Raw genomic sequence first — 14,204 nt, 5'->3', positions numbered from 1 at the left:
ACAAAACACCATAGAGTTGAGACCAAGGATGTAACTCCCCAATTTCTAAATTAGGGATCACATTAGTAACCTAACAAGTCTAGGGACCAACTCGAATATTTTTTCAAAAAGGTAATATAAATTTCGAAAAAAGTTCATTGTCACCCAAGCAATAGATTTGAGAAGTTCCCAAGAAAGTGAGGTACATCTTAAAAATTTACTTTCCTTAGACAGAACAACCCAAGATTCAACTTATTTGTTAACCTTCACTTGATAAAAACAATTCAATTTTAAATGTTTTTGAAATTCTAGTTCCCTTACAGTTGATGTCCTACGCAATTCTGGAACAACAGGCACGATAATCGATTAACAGTAAACAACAACAAAAAACTTAAAAGCATAAAACACAACACAAGAGTTGTTAACCTAGTTCGGTGAAACTTCACCTACGTTTGAGAGTTTTCACCCAAAGAAAGGAAATCCACTATCTCAAGATATAGGAACTACAGATACTCATGAACACCACAGCTCATAGTTCTCTTCCTAATCTACCCAGTGTATTTCTACTTAGTATTTCCCCCTAAGTATGAGAGCCCCTCTCACTTTCTCTCAATCACTGCCACAGTGATTGGTAAAGACAAACAACGATCAAAGTTTTAACACTCAACAACACAGAACACAACATTGTTTTATAGAATCAGTGAGCAAGGTTTGTTCACAACGAAACACGGACTAAGACCAATAACAATCCTAAAACACTTGATCTTTTCTCTCTATACTTCAGTCAGTCTTCAGGTTTTAGGTCTTCATATTTATATACTTTAGCAGCGGCACTAGAGTTTGCAGAGGCTGAAGAAAATAGTCCAACAGCAACAAATCCAAATGCAATCTTCCACAGATTTAATTGCGTTACAAATCAATCCACCATTAAAACAATAGAAACAAATCTTCAATCAGAGTTTGTCTCAACAAATATACAGCCCACATTAAATGCAATCATGGTACAACTACTTGAACCGCAAGTAACCACAAAACAAATCTTAACAAGATTTTTCAGGGCACACATAAGCACTCCAAGTAAGGGACTAATGTCTTGTGTTACACGTGGGCAGATGGCACAACATTTGCTTCGACGTCATGTTGTTTTTGACAAAATTCAAGACAACCACAAGAACAACAGTTTTCAAAAACCTTATCATATCGCAATAAATATATGACGAACGCACCTTCGCGGGTGCGTGTCAAAGTAATCCTGCAACAAAACTGATCAGTGCAGTACAAGGTGTAACACCAGTATCGTTCTTACCAGGACTACAGTGAATTATAAACTGAATTTAGAGATAAAAGCAAGTAAAAGGGGTTGATTGGTTGATTATCAAGCAGGAAAATAAAAGATTGAACTATCATATAAGAGAAAACGTTAGCCCTTTGATTATAACATTCAAGTATAACAAACCTTCACTGATCACAAAAGATTAATTCAACCTTTCAACAAGCCTTTGAGTTGAATCTCAACTTACAATCGGGAGATGGAAACCGTGATTCTCCACTAAACAATCGTTCATAATATGATTCGTTAAAGTTAAGAAGCTTGGCAATTGCCACTTCAAAGTACAAGAACTATCTATGCCCACAGCATCCTCACAGCTAACAAGCGATCAGCGTTAGAGATCTACGTTCTTAGAGAACGAATTCACGATCGCTTCATCGTCCCATCATCAGTTAAAGAATCCTCTAACTGACTCAGCTGCTTGGATAATAACAATTAAAATGTAATTACTCTGAATTTGAAAATCTTGAAAACCAAAATAATATTCAATACAAGCAAGAGTTAAGAACGTAGATCGACTTGAATAGAAAGATGAAATTTATTAAAAACTGAACCTCAGGTTTGCAAACACAAGAATATTAAAAATCCTAAGACTAACTAAGGAATTTAGCAACTCATAGTAGAAAAGAGGGAGAGATGAGGTGGTCTAACAAGAGCCTAAAACACACTTATTTATACTAATAGATAAATTTACCCACCAAGTATCAATTTCTTGTTCTCTAAATCTTCACAAAATCGGGCACAAATAAAGTATTAAGCTGCTGAACACTCAACATTCGTGGGTCCCTCAAAAAGGTCGAATCTTTAATTGGGATAAACATGAGAGTTGTAGCTCTTTAAGTCAGCTCACAGGACTTCAATGGTATCTTAATTCGAAGTTTTGTAGCCTAAGCTATGATCATTTTAGTGCAGACTGTTCCAGACTCGTAGGATTAGCGACAGCAACTTTGTAAGGCCATTATGACAAAGTTAGAGGTATGTTATGCAATTTGGCTGAACATGAAAGTTGTAGGGCTTTGAGATAGCTTTCCAAATATATATATATATTACAAGCCCCATTCGGATGACTCTAGCTCCATATTCGACCTGTTCTAGCAAAAGAGTCATAGAAACTAAAAGTATAGAATTAAGCATTTTTCCATGAATAATCCAAATAAGCACTAATGGTCAAAACATGGCTAAGTCATAGCTTAGAAAGACACATATAAAGTGCATCAATTATGCTCTTATCAATATAATACCCAATTATTATAGCGTAATAATACCCCAAGTTAAAATTAAATAGAAAACGACAAAATCAAAATAATATCTAAGTCAACGATGAAATCAAAATAATATCTAAGTTAACGAAGTTTCCAAAATTCAAAAATCTCCTCCGCCTTCACCGCCTCAAACTTCTCGTCGCCTAATAGAACCTCCATATGTAACCTTCGGCATCGCCACGTCAAAAGTTCACGTATCAGACTCAACGTTCTTGTAAAGACCAAGCTTCGCCACTTGGTTCTCCATTGTTTAAAAATTGACGATAGGCACCGAAGTAGAAAACAGAAAGAGTTAACTCAAAGCGAACAATCATATCATCAATTCAAAATTTAAGGACAAGAGATAAGATAACCCACAATTCAATTCCAAGAAAGATAAAACAACAACAATTCAAATTTAACAAGAGAAGATATCAACAATTCAAAATCAATAAGATAAGATATCAACAATTCAAATTTTAACAATTCTCAACAATCAACAAATTCAAATATGACAACCGCATCAAGGGCTAGTCAAAATATTGTAACCCTCTAGCCACATCAACAAGTTCTCAACTTTCCAAAAATCAAGTAGATATCATCAATATTCCGAGGAAAAATTCCAGCAACAAAATCAATCCCAAGTTTTACCCAAAAGTCACATGCTCATCACACAAAGGGTAGGGAATTCCACAAAAATTTCCAGCAAAGTTTTACTTACCAAATCCATCCCAAAATCACGTTTTTTTTATAGCAAAAGACAAGAACAAATTTTGCAAAAATTCCATCCAACAATATAGTGATCGAAGCTTCCAATACACATCCAAACCCGCTGTCGCGACTCATGGGAAATCATTAAACCAAAAACCTATAGGAAACAAGCCGTTGAGGTGGGAAGGGAATCGTTGCCTCAACAACCTCCACAGTCGCATTGCACCCCACAACAACCCTAATGCTCAAAACCACCATGTCGGACCTAGAAGGAGAGCCCAACAACGTCGCCAACCCGGGGCACATTCCCCAAACCCAAAGTGCTCAGCAAACGCGACCCCAATTTCCTCCTCTACCACGACTAAGGACCGCCATCGCGACAATGCATCACAGGGAGCAAGAAAGAACCATTTGAAATTCTGGTTCACGCGAATAACATGCACGGGATAAGTCACAGCAACAACAACAACAACACAGTAAAAATAGAAAAACAATAACAAAGAACACAGAGGATTGGTAACTCAATTCGGTGCAACATCACCTACATCTAGAGGGTTTTCACCCGAGAACGTAAATCCACTATTAGTAATATTGGTACACCCAGTCTTAGATAAACAAGCCCCTTGTTCAAAGTCTTCCTACCTAATACTACCTAGTGATTTATACTTAGTCCATCCCCCTAAGTATGAGACCCCTCTCACTTTCTCTCACAATCATTGCCACAGTTATTGAAATAATGAACAACAAGATAAAGATGAAGAGATTACTACTCAACTAAACAAACCAACTCTATGCATAATGATTTTCAATGGAGGCAGTAGAGTGGTGAACAAAATAACAATAAGGACTCACAAAACACAACCCTAAAAACACAATTATACGGTGCCCAACACACACCCAACAACTAGGGTTAACACTCCTTAAATAGTCGTTCTTCTACAGGCCTTGATCTTCAATGAGCTTGAACGAATATTGAGTTCATAAAACAAATCTGGAACAAATCTTTTAAACCAGTAACAAATTTTATCAAGTAAGATTTGAACACAAAAAATATAATCTTCTACAATTTAAACCAAATCAAATCTTCTTCAACAGTTTGATTACACTTGATATAATTCCCGAAATATATGCGGAAGCTTCTTCAACAACCCTAGCTTGTTGATAGCACCAATCAATCCAAAGCTTCTAGAACAAACACGCAACACACAACAACTGCGCAGGGACATATGTTGCACAAGATCCTCCAGCATCATGTCCCACATATTGACAGACAAAACATCTTAGCTAAAATGTAGAAACTAAGAAAATAAGAACAAAATCATTGATCTAATCAAATCTTTCCAATGCAAGAGAAGTGCGAGCATACCCAACTCGAAAAAGCTCATGAAAAGCGACCCCTAGGTCCTCACCTTCCACGGTCAAAGGCCACCACCGTGACAAGTATCCACACCGAGTAAGAAGAGTAATAGATCTGACAGAGTTTGCAATAGGAGAAGAGCGAGCACATCCAAGGGTAAGGAGAGGCACAGACGACGACAGCCTAGCGGTGCGGGATGAGATGCAAATAAGTAACACAAGAAAGGGGGTTTGAATTGTGTACTTGAAATTTACGTTTTAAAAACTTTGTTTTATGAAAAGAATATTAGTTCTTTTAAGAAAACGTTTAAGTATGACTTTTCGTAAACTGTTCGGTGTAGCGGAAGTTAAACAGTAAGTAAGACAGAACGATCAGCACACAGGGATTTATACTGGTTCACCCTAAACGATTGGGCTACGTCCAGTACTTGGCCACCACCAAGATTTTCACTAGCAAGTTTCAAGGACTTCTCCAATACAAGTATTCTCAGGGACTTCTCCCGCAACAAGTATTCTCAGGGACTTCTCCCACCATGTATTCTAAGGACATCTCCTCCAACGTATTATCAGGACGCCTCCTTAAAAGTATTATCAGGACTTCTCCTAAAACAATCTTTTGCAAGATGTTTTTCTTCTACATGATCTCTTCTTACAAGAGTGAGGTAGACAGTTCGGCTCAAATGAACTACAAAGTGTTTTGGACAGATTTGACTCTTAGGCAACTTTGTGTTCTAGATCTAGAGAGGCTTGAGAGAGTATTTGACTCTTTTGGATCTGTGCTCTCTTTCTAAGATATGACTCTTAAGCTCAATACTTTGAGTGCTAAGTACTTGGAGAAGATTCGAAGTTTGGTTCTCTAGTACATGGTTGAGGAGAATAATTGTTTGACTCTTAGCTTTTCTTCAAAGGATGAAGATCACTTGAAATGAAGGATGGCTGGAATGCTAAGTGATTTCTCCATTCTTTTCTCCTCTCCATCTACATTGTGCCGCACTCTCTTTCTTTTACAAGTCTTCAAGTCTTCCTTTTATATCTTCAAGGCTTCTAGTGGATAGTGATGTGTTGGCACATTGAGAGCCTTTCAACATTCTAACCGTTGTTCCAACAACTCTTTTCTTGAGCATTAAATATCTTGTATCTGCTCCCCTTGACTTTTTGCTCAAAGTGGTACTTTCTCTCTCTTCCTTTTTGTACTTTTATGACAATATTGTAATTCGTGCATTGGAGAGTGTGTAGAGATAGAAATCACGTGAGCTTCTTTGCTTCTTCTCTAAGCTGATTTGACAAGTCCCCTTTTTTATCAGAAGATATTTTCAATTTGAATTTTCCCGGTTCGTTGTCCTGAACGGTAGGATGATGACAGTACCCATCGGACGGTAGTCATCAGACGAATGAAACTTTGCATAGTGTAGTCTGAACAGTCTAGCTCTTCCTTCGGACAGTTTGTGATGATGCCATGAAATATCTTTCACGCTTTAACTTGAACTATTTGGCGAGACTTGTCTTCGGCTTCATTTCTACTAGCTTGATCAGTTGACGATGATGATCCCATGGCAGTGCTTCCATGCTTATGACTTGAACTATCTAGCTCAAGCTTTATCACTCTTTCTTCTTCTTCCTCATTTCACAGTGGCTTCAGATGATGCACTGAAATTTCTTTCATGCTTTAGCTTGTACTGTTTGGCTTGATCCTTGATCTCTTCTTCACCAAGTAGTCTAAGATATTTCCAAATATGAAGATGACACTTAATCTGTAGACTTCGCAGCTTGCTCCGTTGGATAAACTTTCTTTGGTCCTTTAGAAGGTCCTATTGCTTTAGACTGTCTTCTTTCCTTAGACGGTCTTCTTTCCTCAGACGTTCTTGTGACTAGACAATTGACTTTGGCCAACTCTTCAGGGTTTGAACTGTCTTGCAGATTTTGCACTTTTGCTTGGACAGTACACATAACAGGTATGGATGATAAGACATGATATTTCCTGAAATACACAATATATGAAATTTTTAGTATTTCATTTATACCCTTGAAATTGTTATCATTCAAAACATGATAAACGATATGATGAGTTTGAACCTTACACGGGACGCCGAAAGGAAAGGACGGTGGGGCACGTTGGCGTCTAACGAACACTGCAACAGGGAGGAGAGATTAGAGAGCAACGAAACTGGTTGCCCGTCATTGAAACTACACAGGGAAAAGGATGGGAGACCCAGGGAGAAGGAGAAGAAGGGAGAAAAGAGTTTCCGCCACGAAGAGATGCGGCGCAGCGACCTCTGAGCCGCACCACTGGTGTAGATCGTGAGAGAGAGAAAGAGAGAGAGAGTTAATGAGGGTAAGTTTTTAGAGAGAGGATGGCTTAATGTAAGATTATGATGGTTGATGGACATGTTTAGCACACTCTCGTTATTAACTGGAATTGATGTGGTTTCAGTCACTACTTTAAAATATCCATCTATTAACTAGTGATGTAGCAACCAAATGACCACATCAGGATCGACATATGTCTAGATAATCATATGGTGCTTACTTTGATCAAATCACATCAATGACCAGCTCTTTCTACAAACAAATTTCATCTTATGTAAGATTATCATTTTTCAGTATCTAGGATTTTTTTATTGAGTGGTAACTATTAGATGTGACTTGGAAGTAAAATTACTCTAGACACATATAATATTAGTCACATCACCAGGTAACAATGTAATATTATAAAATGAGGATCATTATCGAAGTTATTTATAAAAGTAAGAACAAAAAGCATTAAAGCTAGATGGTAGAGACTAAAACTAATTTTGAGTGTAAAATGAAGCTGTAAAACTTATTTAAGCCTTTATCATACTATTATAATATTGTATCCGATACATTTTTCATACATCCTCTAATTATGCATAGGTTAAATATGTTTTTGGTCTTTGACTTATACGCTCGGATCTAAAAATCTTATATTTTTTCCTTGAAAAACTTTGTTTCATATAAAATAGTCATTATGACGTCATAAATTTTGAAATATTTTTACTCGGTCAGTAGCTCATATGGCAGACCTAGTCATATTATATTGATGTCCACATGTAATTTTCACATCATTTTAATTTTTCAAAACTCTCTTTAATCATTGTTTTGCCTTTTTCGTCCCCTTCTACCTTTTCCCCCTCTCCTTCAATATATATACTTTATAACTCATAATTGTTGTATAGTGACGTTCATTTGGACTTTTTAAATAGGCATGAGTTTTCCAAGTAACAATTTATGAACCTTGATTACAATGACATAAATCCTATTTAGAGACTAAGTTTCAGCTGCCCTGACAACGGTCAATTAACTAGACTTACACATCTATCCCTGGTCCTGGGTTTTCATTTCCCACATGTCTTGACTTTGAATTCCTTCAACTGCCTAATTGCAAGCCGAAACTCATATTCTTCATGTTACATCAAATGGTTCCTATGCATCAAATTTTCAACTACACTACCAATTAGAAAATTCATCTTATTGCCATAAGCTTGAAAAAATGATCTTGTCACTACCTTCCTAACTTAGCCAACTTGTGACTATTTACATGCTTCTTAATCAAACTGTCATTCTTTCTCCTATTGGCTTAAATCTAAGCCATAATTTACACTCAGTTAAATTTCAGGCTAAACCTGAGAAGGAGAAAGGGAAGAGGAAGAATGGGAAGAGAAGGAACAAAAATTATTAAAGATAATTTTAAAGATATTTTTTTGAGTACTAAAGCTGATGTAAAAGTTACACATGGATACCTATACATGACAAGGATTGTCACATGAACTCGTGACTGGGTAAAAAATATTTTAAAAATGTTTTATGATATCATAAAGACTATTTTAAATTGAACAAATTTTTTTAGGGATAACACTAAGATGATTTTTTTAATTTTAGATTCGAATGTATAAGTGAAAGAAAAAACAAAATTTAACTCTCTTTCTATGTATTTATTTTTGTTTTTATTTTTTGAGTTTCACAATAACATAATCAATAAGTTTCAACCTTTCGCATTTGTTTTCATGTTGGAAAACTATTGGAAATTGTTGAAACTCATTATTTAAAAAGATTAATGAATATGCACGATTATGACTCGTTTGGTGGACAAGATATGATAGTGTAATCATATCCTACTCTTATCTGTTGTTTGTTGCGCTGGCATGAAAAGATATCACAATCCTGCTTCCTATCCTGTGTATCATGTGTAAAAATTATTCTGAGAGAGAGTTATGATAAACTATTCTGACAGGATAGGATAACAATTCGGTAATTATAATAATATCAATTACTAGTTGTTATTGCTTAGTTAAAATTACTATTGATTCCGCACCATATACGGATGGAGTAAGAGTATGAATATAATTTAACTAATAATATGACATATTTCTATGGCTGACTATAACAATCAATATTTTTTAATTTGAATTAAATTTTGTTAAATTTCTACATTACTTAATCGTAGAATAGTTATTTATTTATTTTTTAATTATATTTAATTCAAAATTATAAAATAAAAGGGATGTATGACATCATATTACTAATTTTGTGATTATTCTAACGAAGCTTCAAATTTGGGTTCGTCAGCTTTCAGGTCAAGAAAGATGGGCAGTGAGCGATTTCTGAACTACACCAGAAGAGGTACAATGGGGTCTACTTAACAATGAAGATCGCCAGATTTCCTGAGCAAAGGCTTAGCAGAAGCGGGGAGAAGAACATACACAGAAAAGAGAACAGATGCAGAAAAGAGAAGGTGTTGAGTCAGGAAGGAAAGAAGTGGACGCAAAGATGGATTCCCAAGAAGAAAACATCCTTCGAAACAAATAGAGATAAGAAGAATCAAATGGAATGGAGGAAAAAGGATGTTCAGACTAATAACCAAAACCCAGACCAAAATACTGATTTCACTTGGAAAAAAGGAGAAAGTTGGGAAGAATAAGAATATAGCAAAAATGGAAGTTGCTGTGCTAAAAGATATGGAACGAAGTTCAATTATTCAGCAACATGTTGAAGAAATGGGGCTTAGAGGAATGCAAGTCAGGCCTTTTGGTGCAAAGGAAAAAAATATGAACTTTCAATCTGAGGAAGACTGTCAAGAGTTTATCAATCAAAGCAAAGGAGAAGTCAGGGACTTTTTTGAAACAGTGGAACCAATAGATTCATCGAGAGTACCTAACAGGTTTCTAGTTTGGCTAAAACTATGGAAGGTACCAATTGAATTTTGGAATGTGGATTTCTTCGGCAAAGTAACTAGTAGCATAGGGTCCTTTGTTTGCATGGATCCGCAAACAAGCAAGGAGACAAGATATGATTATGCTAGGATCTTGTTGCTTTCATCTGATCCTTTGTTGGAAAATGTCAAGATTTCGATTAATGTGGAAAATAAGGAGATGGAAGTCCTAATAGACTTTGACAAGCCTTTCTTGGAATATCCTTTGGAAGAAGATCATGGTAGGTCTGATTTTGTGCTGTATGAAAACTGCTCGCCGGAGAAGTCCTGGGTAGAAGATTCCATCGCCGACGTTTCGCCGGAGATGGTCGGAAAATTAACCCATGAGAACGTGGGCAGTGACTCATTGGAAGTTGGGGGATCGTGAACTGTGGCGGTGCCTCGGGGAATGCTTTTTTTTAATGATTATGCATGCTCATGACTTAATGAGTTGAGAGGCACGAGAGAACTGAATGCAACTGACGGGGGGCCTGGTCAATTCAATGAAGGTATGAAAAACACTAGAAAGGGGGGTTTGAATAGGGTTTTGCAATTAAAACGTTTCCTTTTTAAGTTTCACGTAAAATACTTGGCAACAAAGAAGGAAGGGTGCAAAGGATAAGAGAAAAGCACAAAATGATTTTATCCTGGTTCACTTGAACAAATCCTCAAGCTACGTCTGATTTCTTCCTTCGATGAATGAAGACAATCCACTAATCAAAGGTTGTTACAACTGCACTAGCACAACTTGCTCAGTGACTAACACACCTATGAACTAGCAACCACTAAGACACACAAGTCTTAGTCTTCTCAAGGATCTTGACCTAACCGGTCCCTTAAGGAATACAAACAATATGATCAAAGTTTGGGTTTACAAAGAGTGCTTCTAGAACAAGCAAGGTGTAAACAAATTTAGAACAATGAAGAAAATGTTTGGTAAGGTATTCGCTTGAGTGTAGGTTGATTGGAATAAGTTTCTTAGCATTTTCTTCATTTCTTCAGCTTTTAAATACTCCAAGCCTTGAGAGATTTTTCCGTTGTGAAATTCTATCCGTTGGAGGGTACATCTGGAATTTCCAGATCGTACAATGGATGATCCTCGTTAGGTGGTGGTCAGGATAGTACACTGCAATTGTATTATTTGATAGTGACCTTTGCCATTTACATTTGAACTTGTGAAACTTCTAGCCAGAGTCACAAGGATGCTTGGATCTTTAGAACTTCAAGTCTTCAGCATCTGGACTATTCCCTTCAAAACTTCTGGTCTTTAGAATAGAAGCACTTGGTCTTCAGAACTAGCTTTCTTTGGGTCTTCAAAATCTTCAAGTCTTTAGAGTCTTTGACAATTCACTCAGAACTTATGATCTTCAGAGTCTTCAGCACTTGATTCTTCAGAACCCACATCAGAGCTTTTATCTTCAGAACATCTGAAGCAATAAACTATTGTTCATCAGAACGTAGTGAGTGCAGAAGCGGTTTGTTGGTCAACACTTTGGTATTTGACTTCTGATGAATTCCACTTTTAATCATAATCAAAACCTGTTTGTCAATTACACAAAAGACAAACGTTAGAGTACCAAAGTTATTCATACACAAAATATATACTTGTTATCATCAAAACCTAGAGATGTACACAAAACCAAATCTTGGTCTGACATTCAATTGGAGACAAGTGGACGAGAATGATGACTTTTTGAATATCAGTACTGCAGCTTCAAGGAAGAACTCAAATGTGACAATATGGAAAGTGCGAATATTAACTGAATGGTGGAACTTATTTTGGTATGGATGCAATTTTCGAATCTTATACTTGTTGGGAGTAAATGGCCCTATTAACTTGAATCAGATTGGAAATAATATCATAAGATCCTGGATCATCCTATCAAGTAATGAAGGGCTCAAAGTCAGCAACTGTGGAACCTTTTGGACCTGTTTCATATGTCGAGAGTCCAGTAGCTATTGAAGGACTAAATTCAGCAATTGTTGAACCTTCTGGGCCTATTTCATATGTTGAGAGCCCAGTAGCTATTAAAGGTCAGAATGCAGTAATTGTTGAACCTTCCGGACCTGTTTCTTATGCTGAGAATCCAATAGCATTTGAATCTGAGAGAACCGATTCAGTCGAGGAGACCCTTGTGGACCTAGAATGTTCAGAGGATTTTGATGACTCCGTCTTGAACAACCACCTTCAAAATGCTGAAAAGGGTGTGAATAGGAGCCACAAACTACAGACCCTGGCTGATTTAGCCCCATTAAAGGCGAGGAAAGATCCAGAGAAGAAAAAGCGAGAGAGGAAGCCAAGATCGAAGGTTGGTCCTTCAATCTTGAGAGAGGTAACAGAGTATGCTAGAGGTCTTGATCCAACAATACCATTGCTTCAAGCTGCTGTGGAAAGCACTGGTTCGGGAGGTTATATCACGAGGGCTACGAAAGCTTGGTTCTTGTGTAAGCCGGCTGGACTTTCTTTCCCAGGAAGTGACAAAGACGCAATCAGGGGCTTTGCTGCTGAATGGGAAGAAGATAATCCGAGGAATCTGTTAGGTCAATGATGGGTAGAATTCATAGATCCGTCTTGGAATGTAAGAGGGCTTGGAAGTGATGAGAAAAGAAGGTCAGTGAGGGTCGCGATTAAGAAGGCAAAGCTGGGATTATGCCTCATTCAGGAGACAAAGTTGGATGAGAATAAACGAAGAATTGCGGAAAATTTGCGAGCTCCCTAAATATGCAATTTGATTTTGGTCCTGTTAGTGGGAGTGGGAATGCTGGAGGACTCATCTTTTGCTGGGATCCAGCAGCTATTATTGTGGAAGAGACTTTGAAAGATCTTCGTTTCTCTAAAACTGAGATCAAAGGTTTCTTCTCAAAGAACATTGGCCTTGGATTTTCCTTTGAAGCTGAAGTATTTGCTATACTTGAGGCTCTCAATTTATGCCATCAGTACGTGATTCATAATATCATCATTGAGAGTGTCTCCACTCTAGTTGTTAAATGGGTTAATCATAACAACGATATGCCCTGGAAGCTGCGGAATGTACTGAATGAAATAGATATCCTTATCAGCTCAGCAAATAAATTCGCTAAGCGTGGTTCTAACAAATTAAATGATTTGTATTTCTTAAATATCAGCATGTGATTCTTACTTGGAGATTTCCTCTCTGTGATCATGGAGCATATCTTAAGCCTAAGGAAGGCGTGAAGTGGGGCTGGTTAAAAGCACATGCATGTCATAAAGGCTATAGCTGAATTAGTTGATCTTCATGGAGATTTTCTTTGTTGTGATCATGGAGCATCTCTGCTTTCTAGGTAGTCGTGAAGTGGGGTTGATTTCTAGCATAAACGTGTTTTGATTACTATATCTAATTTGGCATGAATCTCTTAGTGGTGCAGATCCAAATTACTATTGGAGCTTGGACTTACTTTCATTTGTATTTTGTAGCAGCCACAAGATGATTCGACTACCTATTGCGTGGCATTATTTTCCAACTTCTGTTATTGTCTACTTTGGGTGTTGGCGTGGGTTGAGTACTCTTTTTCCTCTCTAGGGTTTTTCCCATTGAGTTTTTACTATAGAGGTTTTAATGGGGCTCTTCAGTAGCTATCCTAACCACCAAAGTAGTGCGAGGGTGGCCAAGGCTTCTAGTTGCTTTTGGCTTGGCATGGGTTGTTGTCTATTGTCATGCTCTTTACCCGATCTACATAAGAGGATTGTTCTCATGATCTTTCATTTTTAATTAATATATTCTTCTATTTCTCGAAAAAAAAATAGATAATGATCTTTGATTCCATTTATAAAATAATAGACATATATGACATTGTATAACTAATTAAATGAATGGTTCAATAGCATCATATTCAGTTTTTATAATTAGTTTAAAAATTAAATTTATATTTAATTAAATTTTAATTCATCAAATATTCATAGCTATAAAAAAATTGTAACTTTTTATATTTAACTCAAACATTAAATATAGATTTAATAAAAAATGTCAAATACATTTAATGGTAGAAAAATTACAATTGACTTTTGTTAATTATTATAATTATAATATCATTCATAACCATTAAATGTCATATTTATACTATAGTTATTTTCAAAAATATGGAATTTTTTAATATTTAGATTACTGAAAAATAAAAAATATAAATATAATATCATCTACTTAATACTCAAAAAAGACAAAACATGAGGGGAGCACTTGTCGGAATTACCACTATTTGGTTTCAAAAATAGTATACAATATAAGATAAGAATAATCATAAATTTAATTAAAAATGAACTAATTTATTAAAGGTGGAAATATTGAATTTACTCTGATAAAATAATTCAATTATCATCATCACTTGCAACTACTTAGTTAAAATTATTTTTTATTCATATTAT

Source organism: Lotus japonicus, chromosome 6, assembly GCF_012489685.1.
Source record: "Lotus japonicus ecotype B-129 chromosome 6, LjGifu_v1.2".
Classification (NCBI taxonomy): Eukaryota; Viridiplantae; Streptophyta; class Magnoliopsida; order Fabales; family Fabaceae; genus Lotus; species Lotus japonicus.
Note: the sequence above shows the minus strand (reverse complement) of the source record.